Source organism: Stegostoma tigrinum, chromosome 3 (assembly GCF_030684315.1).
Source record: "Stegostoma tigrinum isolate sSteTig4 chromosome 3, sSteTig4.hap1, whole genome shotgun sequence".
NCBI lineage: Eukaryota > Metazoa > Chordata > Chondrichthyes > Orectolobiformes > Stegostomatidae > Stegostoma > Stegostoma tigrinum.
In genome coordinates, this window is record NC_081356.1 from 111,261,354 (window position 1) to 111,279,080 (window position 17,727).

The 17,727-nt window shown below is 42.5% G+C and overlaps 1 non-coding gene across 1 annotated transcript; it reads left to right on the plus strand.

Moving 5' to 3' along the window:
* Positions 1-724: 724 nt before the first annotated feature.
* LOC125451362 (U6 spliceosomal RNA) lies at positions 725-831 on the plus strand. Its single transcript, XR_007247278.1, has one exon. It is a non-coding gene; the product is annotated as a U6 spliceosomal RNA (small nuclear RNA).
* Positions 832-17,727: the final 16,896 nt, after the last annotated feature.

Below are 17,727 nucleotides of genomic sequence, written 5' to 3' on the forward strand. Positions count from 1 at the left end.
TAGATCCAGGAAGAGTGTACAAATTGGCCAAAGAAAGCTGCAGAACTGAGAATTGTGAGCAGTTTAGGTTTCAGCAAAATGGATAGATTAAGAGGGGGATAATGGAATAGTTAAGTAAGCTTGCAGGGAACATACAAACCAACTATAAAAGTTTCTATAGGTATGTGAACAGAACAAGATTACTGAAGACAAATGTAGAAACAGAGGAAGCTATAATGAGGAACAAAGAGATGGTAAACCAATTAAATACATATTTTGGTTCTGTCTTCACAAATTTCATCCCAAAAATGTTGGAGAATACATGGTTTAGTGAAAGGGAGGAACTGAGAGAAATCAGTATTAGTAGAGAAATGATATTGAAGAAATTAATGGTTAATAAATCCCCAGGGCCAAACAACCTATATCCCTCACTATTAAAGAGGTGGACTTTGAAATAGTGGATGAACTGGTGGTCAATTTTCAAGATTTTGTAGTCTCTGGAACTGCTCCTTTTATTTGGAGGGTAGCTAATGTAACTCCACTATTGAAAAAAGGCTGTAGGAGAAAATGGAATCATAGACCAGTTAGGCTGATATTGGTAATGAGGAAGATGCTAGAAATGAATAATAGCAGAACACCTGGAAGACAGTAGCAGGATTGGGCAGAGTCAGCATGGATTTACAAAAGGGAAATCATAGTTGACAAATCTATTGGATTTTTTTGGAGAATGTGAGTAATAGAGTAAGTGCTCACTTCAGCAGCACATATATTAAAATTGGAACACGACAGAGATGATGAGCATGGCCCGTGTGCAAGGATGACATGCAAATTTCTGAAGCGTTCTATATTTTATGGTGAAAGAACAAATGCTGGAGATTACAGTGGGTCAGGCAGCATCCATGGAGAGAGAGCAAGCCAATGTTTTGAGTCTAGATAATGCTTCCTCACAGCTGAAGAGAAGGCTCTGTAGTGGTGCAGTGGTAGTGTCCCTACCCCAGGACCGTAAGGCTTGGTTTCAAGTCCCATTTGCTCTGGAGGTGTGTAATAGCAACTCTGAACAGGTTGATTAGGGGGAAAAAAAACAGGTGTATGTAGTACAGGTGACAAGAGAATATGGTTTACTTGGACTTTTAGAAAGTTTATGATAAGGTCCAACATAAGAGATTAGCATATAAAAATAAAGCACATGGAATTGGGGGTAATGTACTGACATAGAAAGATTGCTAGTTGGCAAACAGAGAATGAAGATAAGGAATAAATACCTCTTTTTCTGAGTGACAGCCAGTGAGTTGCAGAGTACTGCAGGGATCAGTGCTTGGACGCTAGCTATTTATAACAAATAATTTCAGTGAGAGCTATCACTAAGTTTGTAGATGACACAAACTGGATTGGGAGGGTGAGCTGTGATGATGATGTAGAGTTGAGACAAGTCAAGTGAGTGGGCATATGCATGGCCAATGAAGTGTAATGTGGACATATGAGGTTATCCATTTTGCTAGCGAAATCAGGGAGACAGATCATCTGAATTGCAATGGGTGGAAAAGGGTGGAGGTGAAATGAGACCTGGGTGTCATTACACTCCAGTGGCTGAAAGTAATTATGCAGATGCAGCAGGTTGTGAAGAAGGCAAGCAATAGGTTGAGTATAGGATCAGGGATGGCTTGCCATAATTGTGAGTTGACATCTAGAGTATTCTGTGGAGTTTCAACTTCTTGGTCTGAGAAAGGATGTTCTGGCCACGGAGGGAATGCTTGAAAGTTTAATGTGACTATTTTCTGGATGATGTATGAAGAGAAACTGGATAGACAAACATTGACAGTGCCTGGAGCACCATCAACTTGGTGAAAGATGCTCTTTAGTTTGCCTGAAATTTCTTGGTTTTCCAGGGCAAGGAGTTGGCCTTGACCAAGTGTTGCAGATTGGCACATCGCAAGGTTCAGTGCATGCTCAGTCATGTAGTAAAACTTGGGGCGGCTGCTACCAAGGCACAGTGGGAAAAAAACCTCCATCTAATGTCTTTCTGCCAAAGTTAAATGGGTCTCCATTCGGTTATCTGGACCCTCCCAAAAGTCTTATATAAGTAAGAAATGCCTTTGGTTTGTTTGTTGGATAAAGTCAAATTCCAATGTTTGTTTCTTCATATTGCTATTATACAGAACTAAACTGCTTCAGTGACTATGTATGTGTAGAAAGATATTTTTTATGAATAAAGTATATTTTTGAAATCTAAAAAAAAATTTAGGATTATAGTCATTGAAGTTTAGAAGAATGAGAAGAATCTCAAGGAAACCTATAAAATTCTAACAGAACTAGACAGGGTAAAAGCAGAATGTACCTGATGACCAGAGAGTTCAGAACCAGGGGGTGATTGTCTAAGGATTTGTAAATCATTTAGGACTGAGATGAAGAGAGTTTTCTTCACCCAGATTATACTCAGGAGGTCTGAATGAACGATATTTTAAAAGGACTCAGGAAGATTTGCACCAATATAGCAGGGAAAAGGGAGCCTGCAGAAATACTGAGAGGGATTTGGAACTTTAAAAACAAGACAATCTTTCTGATAAAAATGCAATGTAATGTAAAAATATGGTTTGGGGCTTTTGGTTAAGATGTTGAGAAAAAATGCCACTTTTATAGTTCAGCTTACTCATTGCCCACTAAATAATATCCAGTCAATGTTGATTTTTGTTGGAGTTAAAGCTTTAAAAGCTGAAATCTTGCACAGTTCCTTTATGTCAAACATTGTGAAATGACTAGCTCTTTTTAAAGGCTTTCTGTATGAGAATGACAACAATAGGAAGAACAGCTTTAGTGTATCTCTTCAGTTTCGTGAGCATATAAAAGAGATTAAAATCCAGTAAGTGTAAAGATTATCTTAAAAGCCAGCTATTTTCATCATTTAGCATTTAACTCACACCTCAATAACTCAGTGGTCTTCAGAACAAGGAAGAAAGAAGCCATGTGTTGGTTTGGGTGACAGACCTAAGTCTCTGGGCAAGAATCCAACCAATACTAACATTAAGATTCAGATAAAGCAACAGCCCTTTCTTTATTAACAGTAGGTAGAATCATTTCTACATTGTGCACCTGCCGGAAAACAATCTATTTTTCAATCTTACGCTCAGTAATTAATTTTCCAAATCTAAAAGTCATTCAACTATTGATGAGACAAAAATAACAGTGCATTAATTGATACACATTTCAGATTTCTGTTTATCTCTTTTGGAAGGCTTCCTACAGCACACATGTCTAGGCTTGTTATAAACTCTAACTGACCTTCCTTCTGGGTAGATGCCAAGGATTCCAGATCCTGGCACCGTGACAGTGTGCTTTCTTTGTGTTTTACAGTTGATGAGCTCAAAGGTAACAGCATGCTTGCACATGGAATGATGTGAAAGCAACAACCTCAAAACTCAAGATGCACTGTGAATAAGGCCCTTGATATAGAGAACAACTACCACTTGAAGACTGCAGGATGAAGCCAAAAGCCTATTAGCAGATTCTGGGCAGTTAGGGCTCAGGGAGCTGTTAGATGCAGCTAAGACTTCGGGTCAGGGCTAAGGAGAAGGCCAGCAAGCCCAGTTGAGGCACAGAAGAAGGCATCAGATACTGAGAGGGTAGTAGAACATTGCTGGCCCTATGCTGCTGAATGCTGCGACAAAGGCAGACCTTTTGACTAGTAGTATTCCGATCAGAGTAGCTAAAGAGTCAGAATCATGTCTGAGAGTTGGTGCTGTAGCGCAGCCTCAGAAGTCTGGGGTGTGGGACCGAATCACTGGGAGGTGAGCAGTCACTGAGACAATCCAAGTCAGAGCAAATTCAGAGGATGGATCTTTGGAAATAAACAGCTGAAATTCTTCAGGAAAAATCGTGTTAGCAAGATCTTTTCAACTGATTGTGATTACTGATATCCACTGTGGTGTGCTTAAACACAGTTTTTGTTGTTGCACATTTATGTCAGGTAACTCTGGATGCTAAAGCATAAAAGAGATATTGTAAATTGTTATACCTTTGAGAATTTATATAATAAAATTTGTTTATTAACAAAGTATCCAGGATTTCAACTTTAGCATCTTACTAAACAAAATGTTACTGGCCCTGATCTAGAACAGGAATCTGGTCTAGGGTCGGAATACCCTACCTCTAACTCTTTAGCAGACAAGTTTAATGCTTCTGTCTCATTTGCTAATATTGTTCAGTAAGCCAGGATCAAAAATAACCCTCTGCATTTTTTCTTTAGTAATGTCTATATAACCCACCTCCCCTGTCACTCCATTCTTTTATCCAATAACACACGAGGACTCATGGCTATTTTTGAGGCTATCGTTTGAAACATTAAATCAAGGAGGCCTTTCAGCCCCAAGTGGCTGTTCCACAACTAAATGGAATCCAGATTAATCTTAACTCCATGTTCCCACATTCATTCCATATCTCTTAGTTACTTATGCCTTTTTTTGGAGATGCAGTATCTCTCCACCTATATATTCTGTGCCTGTGTGCCTCTCTCCATTTCACCTGACAAAGGAGCAGTGCTCTGAAAGCTTGTGATTTTAAATAAACCTGTTGGACTATAAATTGGTGTTGGGTGACATTTGACTTAATTAAATGTAGGCTGCCTTCTGGAACCCTAACCCAGACCCTATCACAGTCCTTGTAACAGTTGATGTGTCAACCTTTTTTAAAATTTTAGCAGAAAACACTCAGTTAAAACTAGACTAATGCAAATTGTGCATGGAAAGTGACATTAATTTATTACCATACATCAAATAATTCAAATATAAGCCATTGGCATGTTTGCTATGATAGGGGATATTGTGCAAGTGCACAACATGCCACTCATTGCAAAAGTGCAGCAAATGGTGATACAGACAGGTCACCTCAGCAAGACAGATGGGCTCAGGAGAACAACTTAACATAGAGAGGGGAGAGAAGTGTAACAAATCTTAATGCAACTATCACTGCTACAGTACTGACGAGTACAAAACAATATGGATAATGAGAAGTTCAATCAAAGAAGGTGGGGTAAAAGCAGCGATGTTGTAATGCGTCTAAACAATCCAAATCTGAAAAAATTAGGTAATTTTTACTTCTAGTTTCCATATTAAAAAAAAAGATTAATAGGTTTGGAGAATTACAAACAAGTGTCAACTGAACTGAAGAACTGCCAACACTGTATGGGGTCCTCTACTTATTGTCATTTATAGAAATGTTCTGAAAGTTATGGTCGGTAAGTTTGCAGATGACACCAAAATTGGTGGTGTAGTGGGTAGGGAAGAAGGTTATCTCAGAATAAAACAGGACCTTGATCATATGAGCCAATGGGCCGAGGAGTGGCAGATGGAGTTTAATTTAGGTAAATGTGAGATGTTGCATTTTGGTGAGGAAAACCAGGGCAGGACTTATACAGCTGATGGTCAGGTCCTGCAGAATGTTTCTGAACAATGAGTCCTTGAGTGCAGGTGCATAGTTCCTTGAAAGTAGCGTTGCAGGTAGAGAGGGTGGTAAAGAAGGCATTTGGTAAGCTTGCCTTCATTGGGCAGTGCAGTGAGTATAGGAACTGGGATGTCATACTGCAGCTGTACATTATAATAGTGAGGCCCCTTTTAGCATTCAATTCTGGTCTCCCTGCAATAGGAAATGTGTTATTAGACTTGAAAACATCCAGAAAAGAATAGGGTTGTAAGGTTTGAGCTACAGGGAATGATAGGCGAGGGCTTTTCCCTGAAGCATCAGATTGAGGAGTGACCTTATGGAGGTTTATAAAATAATGAGGGGTGTGTATAGAGTGAATAGCCAAGGTCTTTTCCCCTGAAACTAGAGGGCACAGGATTTAGGTGAGAGGGAAAAGATTTAAAAGGGACCTCAGGTGCAACCTTTTCCAAACAGAAGGTGGTGCATGTATGCAATGAGATGCCAGAGGAAGTGGTGGAGGATGTTATGTCATAACATTTTAAAGGCATCTAGCTGGGTAGATGAACAGGAAGAATTTAGAGAGATATAGGCCAAATGCTGGCAAGAGTGTCTAGATTAGTTTAGGATGTCTGATCAGCATGGACAAGTTGGACTGGATGATCTGTTTCTCTGCTGTATTTCTCTATGACTCTATGCACCACCTCCATCTTTTTGGACTACCTTTGAATACTTCGAGAATGTATGTGACCAAATTATGAAGGGCTCAAACACAGAGTGACTCACAATGCTAGGGACCCAGGTTTGCACATTCTCCCCGGGTCTGCAAGGGTTTCCTTCAGATGTTGCGGTTTCTTCCCACAGTGCAAAGATGTACAAGTTTGATGGATTGGCCATGCTAAATTGCCTGTAGTGTCCAAGAATAGGCAGGCTAGTGAGGGGGGAGTTAGCCATGGGAAATACGGAGATAGGGTAGGGGCGTAGGTCTGAATGGGATGCTCTTCAGAGAGTTGGTGTGGACTGAATAGGCCACATGGTCTGCTTCCACACTGGAGGGATTCTATGTAATGCTGAGCAACGCATCATGCATTTTGTAGCATATTGCTCATTACTCTTATTTTTCATAGGATGCATGAATCGCAAACGTGGGCAGCATTTGTTATCCATCCCTCATCTCTGTGGGTTTCTTCACAATTTAGGCGGCAGGTTGGAATTTCACATTGCTGTGGGCCTGAGGTCACATGTAGGCCAGATCAAAAAAAGAAAGCAGGTTTCTCCTCCTAAATCACAGTTCTGAAGCAAATGTGTTTTGTTAAATAACTCGAGGTTATGGGATAGGTGCCAAAAGTGAGCTAAATTTAGGTTTGGGTTTGGGTTTGGGTTGAAGTCAGGAACAAGAAAGGAGCAATCACTTGAGAGAGATAATGGGAACTGCAGATGCTGGAGAATCCAAGATAATAAAGTGTGGAGCTGGATGAACACTGTAGGCCCAGCAGCATCTCAGGAGCACAAAAGCTGACGTTTCGGGCCTAGACCCTTCATCAGAGAGGGGGATGGGGAGAGGGTTCTGGAATAAATAGGGAGAGAGGGGGAGGCTGACCGAAGATGGAGAGAAAAGAAGATAGGTGGAGAGGAGAGTATGGGAGGTAGGGTGGGGATAGGTCAGTCCAGGGAAGACGGACAGATCAAGGGGGTGGGACGAGGTTAGTAGGTAGGAGATGGAGGTGCGGCTTGGGGTGGGAGGAAGGGATGGGTGAGAGGAAGAACAGGTTAGGGAGGCAGAGACAGGCTGGCTGGTTGTGTGATGCAGTGGGGGGGAGGGGACGAACTGGGCTGGTTTTGGGATGTGGTGGGGGAAGGGGAGATTTTGATGCTGGTGAAGCCCACATTGATACCATTGGGCTGCAGGGTTCCCAAGCGGAATATGAGTTGCTGTTCCTGCAACCTTCGGGTGGCATCATTGTGGCACTGCAGGAGGCCCATGATGGACATAGAACATAGAACATAGAACATTACAGCACAGTACAGGCCCTTCAGCCCTCAATGTTGTGCCGACCTGTCATACCGATCTGAAGCCCATCTAACCTACACTATTCCATGTATGTCCATATGCTCATCCAATGACGACTTAAATGTACCTAAAGTTGACGAATCTACAACCGTTGCAGGCAAAGCGTTCCATTCCCTTACTACTCTCTGAGTAAAGAAACTACCTCTGACATCTGTCCTATATCTTTCAATTTAAAGCTATGTCTCCTCGTGCTCACTGTCACCATCCTAGGAAAAAGGCTCTCCCTATCCACCCTATCTAACCCTCTGATTATTTTATGTGTTTCAATTAAGTCACCTCTCAACCTTCTTCTCTCTAACGAAAACAGCCTCAAGTCCCTCAGCCTTTCCTCGTAAGACCTTCCCTCCATACCAGGCAACATCCTAGTAAATCTCCTCTGCACCCTTTCCAAAGCTTCCACATCCTTCTTATAATGCGGTGGCCAGAATTGTACACAAAACTCCAAGTGCGGCCACACCAGAGTTTTGTACAGCTGCAGCATAACCTCTTGGTTCCTGAACTCGATCCCTCTATTAATAAAAGCTAAAACACTGTATGCCTTCTTAACAGCCCTGTCAACCTGGGTGGCAACTTTCAATGATCTGTGTACATGGACACCAAGTTCTCTCTGCTCATCTACACTACTAAGAATCTTACCATTAGCCCTGTACTTTGCCTTCTGGTTAGTCCTACCAAAGTGCATCACCTCACACTTGTCTGCATTAAACTCCATTTGCCACCTCTCAGCCCAGCTCTGCAGTTTATCTATGTCTCTCTGCAACCTACAGCATCCTTCGTCACTATCCACAACTCCACCGACCTTAGTGTCGTCTGCAAATTTACTAACCCATCCTTCTATGCCCTCATCCAGGTCATTTATAAAAATGACAAACAGCAGTGGACCCAACACCGACCCTTGCAGTACACCACTAGTAACTGCTCTCCAGGATGAACATTTCCCATCAACTACCACCCTCTGTCTTCTTTCAGCAAGCCAATTTCCAATCCAAACTGCTATATCTCCCACAATTCCATTCCACCGCATTTTGTACAATAGCCTTCTGTGGGGAACCTTATCGAACGCCTTGCTGAAATCCATATACACCACATCAACCAGTTTACTCTCATCTACCTGTTTGGTCACCTTCTCAAAGAACTCAATAAGGTTTGTGAGGCACGACCTACCCTTCACAAAACCATGCTGACTATTCTTAATCAATTTATTCTTTTCTAGGTGATTATAAATCCTATCTCTTATAACCTTTTCCAACATTTTACCAACAACTGAGGTAAGGCTCACTGGTCTATAATTACCAGGGTTGTCTCTGCTCCCCTTCTTGAACAGGGGAACCACATTTGCTATTCTCCAGTCGTCTGGCACTATTCCTGTAGACAATGACGAGTTAAAGATCAATGCCAAAGGCTCGGCAATCTCCTCCCTGGCTTCCCAGAGGATCCTAGGATAAATCCCATCCGGCCCAGGGGACTTATCTATCTTCACCCGCTGTAGGATTTCTAATACCTCCTCCTTGTGAACCTCAATCCCACCTAGTCTAGTAGCCTGTATCTCAGTATTCTACTCGACAACATTGTCATTTTCTAGAGTGAATACAGTTGAAAAATATTCATTTAGTGCTTCCACTATCTTCTTTGACTCCACACACAACTTACCACTACTATCCTTGATTGGGCCTATTCTTACTTTCATCATTCTTTTATTCCTTAAATACCTATAGAAAGCCTTAGGGTTTACCCTGATCCTATCCATCAACAACTTCTCATGTCTCCTCCTGGCTCTTCTGAGCTTTCTCTTTAGGTCTTTCCTGGCTACCTCGTAGCCCTCAAGCGCCCTAACTGAGCCTTCACATCTCACCCTAACATAAGCCTTCTTCTTCCTCTTGACCAGAGATTCCACCTCCTTCGTAAACCACGGCTCCTGCACTCTACAGCTTCCTCCCTGCCTGATAAGTACATACTTATCTAGGACACACAGGAGCTTTTCCTTGAATAAGCTCCACATTTCTAATGTGCCATCCCCTGCAGTTTCCTTCCCCATCCTATGCTCCCTAAATCTTGCCTAATCTCATCGTAATTGCCTTTCCCTCAGCTATAACTCTTGCCCAGTGGTATACACCTATCCCTTTCCATCACTAAAGTAAACATAACAGAATTGTGATCGCTATCACCAAAGTGCTCACCTACTTCCAAATCTAACACCTGGCCGCGCTCATTACCCAGTACCAAATCTAATGTGGCTTCGCCCCTTGTTGGCCTATCTACGTACTGTGTCAGAAAGCCCTCCTGCACACACTGGACAAAAACTGACCCATCTATAGTACTCGAACTATAGTGTTCCCAGTCAATATTTGGAAAGTTGAAGTCCCCCATGACAACTACCCTGTCTCTCTCACTCCTATCGAGAATCATCTTCACTATCCTTTCCTCTACATCTCTGGAACTATTCGGAGGCCTGTAGAAATCTCCCAACAGGGTGACCCCTCCTTTCCTGTTTCTAACCTCAGCCCATACTACCTCAGTTGACGAGTCCCCAAACATCCTTTCTGCAACTGTAATACTGTCCTTGACCAACAATGCCACACCTCCCCCTCTTTTACCATCTTCTCTGTTCTTGCTGAAACATCTAAATCCCGGAACCTGCAACAACCATTCCTGTCCCTGCTCTATCCATGTCTCCGAAATGGCCACAACATCAAAGTCCCAGGTACTGACCCATGCTGCAAGTTCACCCACCTTATTCCGGACGCTCCTGGCATTGAAGTAGACACACTTCAAACCAACTTCTTGCTTGCCGGTGCCATCTTGCGTCCCTGAAACTTTATTTTGGACCACCCTACTCTCAACCTTTCCTATAGTCGAACTACAATTTTGGTTCCCATCCCCCTGCTGAATTAGTTTAAACCCACCCGAATAGCCTTAGCAAATTTCCCCCCCAGGATATCGGTACCCCTCTCGTTCAGGTGAAGACCATGCTGCTTGTAGAGGTCCCACCTACGCCAGAAAGAGCCCCAATTATCCAAGAACCCAAAACCCTCCCTCCTGCACCATCCCTGTAGCCACGTGTTCAACTCCTCTCTCTCCCTATTCCTCGCCTCACTAGCACATGGCACGGGCAACAAACCAGAGACAACAACTCTGTTCATCCTAGCTCTAAGCTTCCATCCTAGCTCCCTGAATTTCTGCCTTAAATCCCCATCTCTCTTCCTACCTATGTCATTGGCGCCAATGTGGGCCACAACTTGGGGCTGCTCCCCCTCCCCCTTAAGGATCCCAAAAACACGATCAGAGACACCACACACCCTGGCACCTGGGAGGCAACACACCAACCATGAGTCTCTATCATCCCCACAGAACCTCCTGTCTGTCCCTCTAACTATGGAGTCCCCAATGACTACTGCAAATGTTGTCTAAAGAAGGGGAGGGGGAGTTAAAATGGTTCACGACTGGGAGGTGCAGTTGTTTATTGCGAACCGATCGGACGTGTTCTGTAAAGCGGTCCCCAAGCCTCAGCTTGGTTTCCCAATATAAAGGAAGCCACACCGGGTGCAATGGATACAGTATACCACATTGGCAGATGTGCACATGAACATCTGCTTAATATGGAAAGTCATCTTGGGGCCTGGGATGGGAGTGAGGGAGGAGGCGTGGGGGCAAGTGTAACACTTCCTGCGGTTGCAGGGGAAGGTGCCAGGTGTGGTGGGGTTGGAGGGGAGTGTGGAGCGAACAAGGGAGTCACAGGGAGAGTGGTCTCTCCGGAAGGCAGACAAGCGTGGGGATGGAAAAATGTCTTGGGTGGTGGGGTCGGATTGTAGATGGCGGAAGTGTCGGACGATGATGCATTGTATCTGGAGGTTGGTGGGGTGGTGTGTGAGAACGAGGGGGATCCTCTTGGGGCAGTTGTGGTGGGGGCAGGGTGTGAGGGATGTGTTGCGGGAAATGCGGTCAAGGGTGTTCTCGACCACTGTGGGGGGAAAGTTGCGGTCCTTGAAGAACTTGGACATCTGGGATGTGCGGGAGTGGAATGCCTCATCCTGGGAGCAGATGCGGCAGAGGCAGAGGAATTGTGAATAGGAGATGGAATTTTTGCAGGAGGATGGGTGGGAGGAAGTGTATTCTCGGTAGCTGTGGGAGTCAGTGGGCTTGAAATGGACATCAGTTTCTAGCTGGTTACCTGAGATGGAGACTGAGAGGTCCAGGAAGGTGAGAGATGTGTTGGAGGTGAACTTGCGGTTGGGGTGGAAGGTGTTGGTGAAGTGGATGAACTGTTCAAGCTCCTCTGGGGAGCAAGAGGCGGTGCCGATACAGGAGCAATCACATTGTTGGGGATTTTTACAGACCCCACCAATAGTTGCAGAGAAGTGGAGGAGCGGATTGGGAGGCAGATACTGGAAAGGTGCAGAAGTCACAGGATTGTAGTCATGCATGACTTCAACTTTCTAAATATTGATTGGAAACTTTGTATCTGTAATAGTTTGGATCGAGTGGATTTTGTCCAGTGCGTTTCAGAAGGTTTCCTGACACAGTATGCAGACAGACCAACATGAGGAGAGGCCACATTGGATTTGATGCTTGGCAGTGAACCGGGCCAAGTGTTAGACCTGTTAGTAGGAGAACATTTTGGTGGTAGCAATCATAACTCTGTCGCTTTTACAATAATCGTGGAAAAGAATAGATACATAGAGCAGGGTAAGGTTTATAATTGGGGGAAGGGTAATTATAATTCTGTTACGCAAGAAATGGGTAACATAAAATGGGAACAGATGCTGTCAGGGAAGAGCACTATAGAAATGTGGAGATTATTTCAGGGATACATACTGCATGTGATCAATATGTTTGTCCCTAGCAGGCAGGGAAGATGCAGTCGAGTGATGGAGCCTTGGTTCTTGAGAGAGGTCAAACGACTAGTTAAAAGGAAGAAGGATGCTTATGTAAGATTTAGGAAACAAGGATCAGAAAATGCTCTAGAGGGATACAAGTTAGCCGGGAAGGACCTGAAGAAAGGGCTTTGGAGTACTATAAAGGGGCATGAGAAAACCTTGGCAGATAGGATTAAGGAAAACTCCAAGGCTTTTTACACGTATATGAGGAATAAAAGAATGACCAGAGTAAGGGTAGGGCTGAGCAAGGATTGTAAAGGGACTTTGTGCACAGAGCCTAAAGAGATTGGAGAGGTTCTTAATGAATACTTTTCTTCGGTATTCACAACTGAGAGGGAACTAGTTGTAGGGAAGGACAATGTGAAACAGGCTGGTAGGCTATACAAGGTTGACGTTAGTAGAGAAGATGTGCTAGGAATTTTGAGGAACTTGAAGATAGATAAATCCCCCTTGGCCTGATGGGATTTATCCTACGATTCTATGGGAAGTGAGGGAAGAGACCACAGGGCCTTTGGTAATGATCTTTTCATCCTCACTGTCCATGGATATAGTGTCAGAAGATTGGAGAGTGGCAAACATCATTCTCCTGTTCAAAAAAGGAATAGGGATAACCCTGGAAATTACAGGCCAGTTAGTCTTACTTCAGTGGTGGGAAAATTATTGGAAAGGGCTCTGAGAGATAGGATTTATGATCACTTGGATAGGCACAGTTTAATTCATGATAGCACGGATTTGTGAGGGGTAGATCATGCCTCACAAACCTTTTTGAATTCTTTGAAGAGGTGACCAAACATGTGGATGGAGGTAAAGCAGTAGATGTGGTATACATGGATTTAAGCAAGGCATTTGATAAGGTTCCCCATGGTAGGCTCATGCAGAAAGTAAGGAGGTGTGGGATAGGGGGAAATGTGGCAGATTGGATTCAGAATTGGCTGACCCTTAGAAGACAAAGAATGGTAGTGGATGGGAATATTCAACATAGTGCTCAGCTACAAGTGGTGTACCACAAATATCTGTTTTGGGTTCTCTCCTATTTGTGATTTTTGTAAATGATTTGGAGGTAGGAGTGGAAGGGTGGATTAGTAAGTTCGCGGATGATATGAAGGTGGGCTGTTCTAGGTTACAAAGGGACATTGATAGGATGCAGAGCTGGGCTGAGAAGTAGCAGATGGGGTTTAACCCTGGAAAGTATGAGGTGATTCATTTTGGAAGGACAAATTTGAAAGCAGAATACAGAGTTAATGGAAAGATTCTTGGCAGTGTGGAGGAGCAGATGGATCTCGATATTCATGTCCAAAGTTCTCTGAAAGCTGCCACCCAGGTGGATAGAGTTGTTAAGAAGGCGTGCGGTGTGTTAGCTTTCATATATAGAGGGATTGAGTTCAAGAGTCACAAAGTTATGCTCCAGCTATACAAAAGTCTGGCTCGGCCACATCTGGAGTATTGTGTCCAGTTCTGGTCACCTCATTACAGGAAAGATGCGGAAGTGTTGGAGAAGGTGCAGAGATTTACCAGGATGTTACAAAAACAAAGTTTCTGGAAAAACTCAGCAGGTCTAGCAGCATCTGTGGAGGAGAAAACAGAGTTAATGTTTCGGGTCTGGTGACCTTTCCTCAGAATATTTCTGAGGAAAGATCACCGGACCCAAAATGTTAACTGTTTTTCCCTTCACAGATGCTGCCTGACCTGCTGAGCTTTTCCAGCAACTTTATTTTTGTTCCTGATTTACAGCATCTGCAGGTCTTTTGGTTTTTACCAGGATGTTGCCTGGAATGGAGGGAAGGTCTTACAAGAAAAGTTTGAGAGAGCCAGGGCTTCTCTTTAGAATGACAAAGGATGAGAGGTGTACAAAATGGTTAGAGTTATAGATAGAGTGGACAGCCAGAGGGAGCCAGACTTTTATCCTAGGGTGGAGGTAGCTATTACGAGGGGGCATAATTTTAAAGTGAGTGGAGGTAGATGTAGGGGAGATGTCAGAGGTAAGTTCTTCATTCAGAGAGTGGTAAGGGCGTGGAATGCATTGCCGGAGAGGGTAGTGGAATTGGCCTCATTAAGGGCATTTAAGCGGCTATTAGATAGGCAAATGGGTGATAGTATAAGGTAGGGGTGGGGGTTAGGTAGTACTTAGGTTTAGGGTAAAAGTTGGGCACAACATCGTGGACCGTAGGGTCTGTACTGTTCTATGTTCTAAATGTGTGCCAGACATAAATGTACTTATTGTAATTCCTTTACAGGAAATAGTCATTTCCTGTTATTATGACAATACTATGCAGTTTTTTCACTTTTTCCCCCACATATTGAGAAACTCCAATAGTTTAGCATACACATTTCAAAACAGAAACACAACTTAATTCTGAAAGTAATAGCCTTTATGACATGGCTCAGTAAAAATTTGCATAATCTTGCCTTTCAGGAAAACCATGTTTTCTTGTAACATTTAGTGCCCAGGAGACTGGACACTAAAATAGTATGTTTTGGAGATACGCTTATTGAATTCTATCAAGCTATTTTTAGATGTTCTTCCAGTTTTTAAATCTCTGAAATATGTGAAATATTCATGATAAAGCTTAAACCACAGACTTTCAGCTTTGAATATCAATTTTAGCAATAAATTGAGTCAATTTTTAAAAAGTGCCTAATTTTCATCTTTGAAATGCTTTTTTAATTGTTCTCACTCAAGGGCTTTTTCTCAGGTGGAATATCAAGAACAAACCAATTGCAACTCTGATTCATTTATTTAAAAAGCTAAGAAAATACAACTATATTGGTTGTGGTAATTTATTGTATTAGAAAACCTAGGAGACATCTGTTGTTTATATCAGGGGACTGGTATTGAATTAGGTTAAAAAGCCTTGCTTGTGCCTTGCTTTAATGTTTCAATTACCCTGTTTAATTTTAGGTCATTAACCCAAGATAACCACAAAACAGGTTTGAGAGATTAGGAAAGTGTCACTATACAGATATTGGTTTTAGCATTCTTTGTCCTCGATAGCTCGTTGCAAAAACACTGAAGCAGAGTTCATAATTTATCAAACTGCAGCTTTGACATTGATGCTTACAAGCAGGGAAGGATTTTGGGAGTCATTAGGCTGTGGACTCCATTCATTTGTCTTACTAACCCAGGGGAGCACTATTCACACACGTGCAGTACCAGTCACAGTGATACGTCACTAGCCAGCTGTCACACTGTGGGTTGAGTCCACATGCACAACTGTTCCTAAGGTCTTTTCAATAGGTGGCAGGAATTGTACAATGAGGTAAGTTCCAGTTGCATTGCAAGTTTTTTTTAAAAATTTAACCTATTTTTCTAATCGAACTGTTCAGAGAGGTTGTTACACATGTCTGGAGCTGGTGGGACTTGAAACTAGGCCTGTTAGTCCAGGGATAAGGATACTACCACTGTGCTACAACAGAGGCTATCATTGCAAGTTTATTAGATGGAGTAACACGTTGAAAATAATACTGACAGACTAATTGGACTGAATTGTCCAATGTGTCATAGACATACAGCATGGAAACAGTCCCAATGGTCCAAGTTGTCCGGCCAAGCAGACATCCCAATCTGACCTATTCCCATTTGCTAGCATTTAGCCCATATCCCTCTAAACCCTTCCTATTCATTTACACATCCAGGTGCCTTTTAAATGTTGTAACTTTACCCACATACACTACTTCCTCTGATAGCTCGTTCCATACAGATACCATCTTCAAGTCACAGTCATGCAGTATAGCACAGACCCTTCAAGTCCAACCAGTCCATGCCGATCATGTTCCCAAATTAAACTAGTGCCAGCTGCCTGTGCATAGGTTTGGAAGGATATGGGCTTTCTTACTCATGAACTTATCCAAATGTTATATAAAATGCTTTAAAATAAGTACCTGCATCCGCCACTTTCTCTGGCAGTTCATTCTATACACAAACCACTTGCTTTGGATAAAAAGTTGCCCCCCCCATCCTTTTTAAATATTTCTCCTTTCACCTTAAAAATATAACCACTAGATTCGAGCTCACCCACCCAAGGGAAAAGATCCTTGTCATTCACCTTATCAATGCTCCTCATGATTTTATAAACCTCAATAAAGTCACCCTAAACTGCAGTGTAGGAAGTCCCAGACTTTGCAGTCTATTTTTAATCTCAAACCCTCCATTCCCAGCAACCTTCTGAAAAATCTTTTCATAACCCTCTGCAGTTTAATAATGTCCTTCCCATAATGGAGTGACCAAACTGCACACAAAAGAAGTCTCACCAACATTCTGTACAACCTCAACGTGACATCCCGATTCCTATACTCAAGGGCAACGAAAGCAAGCATGCTAAACACCTTCTTAATCGCCCTGTCTACATGTGATGCAAATTTCAAAGAATTATGTACCTGAACCCCTAGGTCTCTACAACAGAGCCCAAGGCCCTACAATTAACCGAATAAGCCTTGCCCTTGTTTGTATTACAACAATGTAATATCTCAATGCAATGTGCTATATAAAAACCTGACTGGTTTTCTGGTTAGAAAAAAAATCAATGGTGTATTTAGCTTGATGAACAGAAACTCAGCAGAAAGTGATCCGTTTAGATGTAATCACTGCTCTTTAGCTAAAACCGGCTGTGATTCAGATCTGTGTCATTTCCATGCTTTGTTGTTGATTTGTTGTGAACATGCTTCTGTAACAATTTCATATTAAAGAATTCCACCAAACCACGTGCAAAACAACAATTCATCATGATGCTCTTGGAAAATTATTTTTGTATTCATGTCAAAAATGCTGAATTTGTTTTCAAAGCACATCAGAAATTATGGTTTTCATTACATCACCTACCATGATAAATCATGGGAAATAAATACAATACGTATTGAAGATGTTGGTGCCCTTCTCCCCCCACGTCTGCACCTGTGGGAAAGTCCCTTTAGCACTCTCTCTCTCTCTCTCGTGGTCTTTCTGTCTCATTTGGCACCTAATTTTTTCTGTCCACTTTCCCTGTTTTTATCAGGCTAAATGGAGATTCTCTACTAGTTCTGGGTTTTTTTAAAAACCCATTTTGATCCATTAAATTTTAATTATGGTATGTAGCCTGAATCTCTCAATATATATTCTTCCAAAAAGTCGAGACAATTTCTTAGTCTTAAGAGTTGCAATTCAGCACTCGACAGTTGCATAGTCAAGTAAAAAAGGTTTGCGTAATAGATTACCATAATAATAGATACACTATCCACGTACCCTAAGACAACAGGGTGGGTCAACACAGCGGAGGATGTTTCTTAAATGCAAACGCATAAATGGCACAATGGAATAAAGGAATATCGAGTGATGGGAAGGTGACTTCGGAAAGGAATCTTTGTACTGACAAGAACACACCCTGGTAAAAACGGAGTAAGTCACCCAGAAAACAATTGAAT